Source organism: Salvia hispanica, chromosome 1 (genome assembly GCF_023119035.1).
Source record: "Salvia hispanica cultivar TCC Black 2014 chromosome 1, UniMelb_Shisp_WGS_1.0, whole genome shotgun sequence".
Taxonomy (NCBI): Eukaryota; Viridiplantae; Streptophyta; class Magnoliopsida; order Lamiales; family Lamiaceae; genus Salvia; species Salvia hispanica.
Genome location: NC_062965.1, coordinates 35,915,723 through 35,916,812, shown reverse-complemented (window position 1 = coordinate 35,916,812; position 1,090 = coordinate 35,915,723).

Below are 1,090 nucleotides of genomic sequence, written 5' to 3'. Positions count from 1 at the left end.
TCCTTTATAAGCCTCTTAATTCTTTCACTAGAAATATGATCCAGTTCCTTTATGCCATAATAATGATAAATTCGAATGAATATTATCCTTTAGACGCTCCTTCGGTTGCAATATGAGCATGAGATGCACCCATTCCATACTTCTGCATCTTATGCTCCTCCTAGACCAATACGTTTCCCAATTCTTTAAAAGTCCACTAATCTTTTATAGTGAATCAATTTGGAATGGTCTGATAATATACGGAAGTTAGAATGAATTGAACAATGAAATCCTTATCCACCTATAATCCTAACTTTTCCAGCTTAGAAGAGATGTTATTTATTTCCATCACATGCTTGTACATAGTCCGAGAACCATCATATTGCATGCTCATGAGATCCTTCATAAGTTTTCCTGCAATAGACTTATATGCAGTTGTGAAGCGATCCTCAACATTATGCAAATATTCTTTTGTAATATCAGTCGTTGAGAGACTTTATCTACAACGAATATTCTAATGAACGACTAAGTTAGATATTTCCCAAGCATTATGGGCAATCAACCAACTACTTTGATCAAAGATAATTGGATTATCATTCAACAGTGTTAGGTTCCAAGTCCATTATTACAAGAGTGAACTTAAGTTTCTCTTTCCATTTAAAGAAGTTAGTTCCATTAAGTTGGGGAACGTTTGAGGTAAACATACTAGTAGCAAAATATATATGTTTTTACATTATAAGAGCAATTAAGAAATGAATGCTCACATATAAAAGCTTTGAATAATAACACGAACATTAATTTGAAAAACCTATATCATGAGGCAATTATGAAAACTCCTTTGGGTAGTCTTCATACAATTATAAAAATCATGCTTTTAATATTCATATCTTAGTTCAATATTGAGTACTAATAAATTGGTGTTACCTTTGGGTAATCGACACCAATTTAAATTATTAACTCCATTAGTGTTTATTATGTCGCAAAGACTATTTCCTTTGGGAATCTAGAACTTTTATGACAAACAAACTATTTAGATAATGAATAGCCACAACAAGCATGGTGATTAATTGCATACATAGATTTTCATATTAACTTGATTATAAACTCTTCT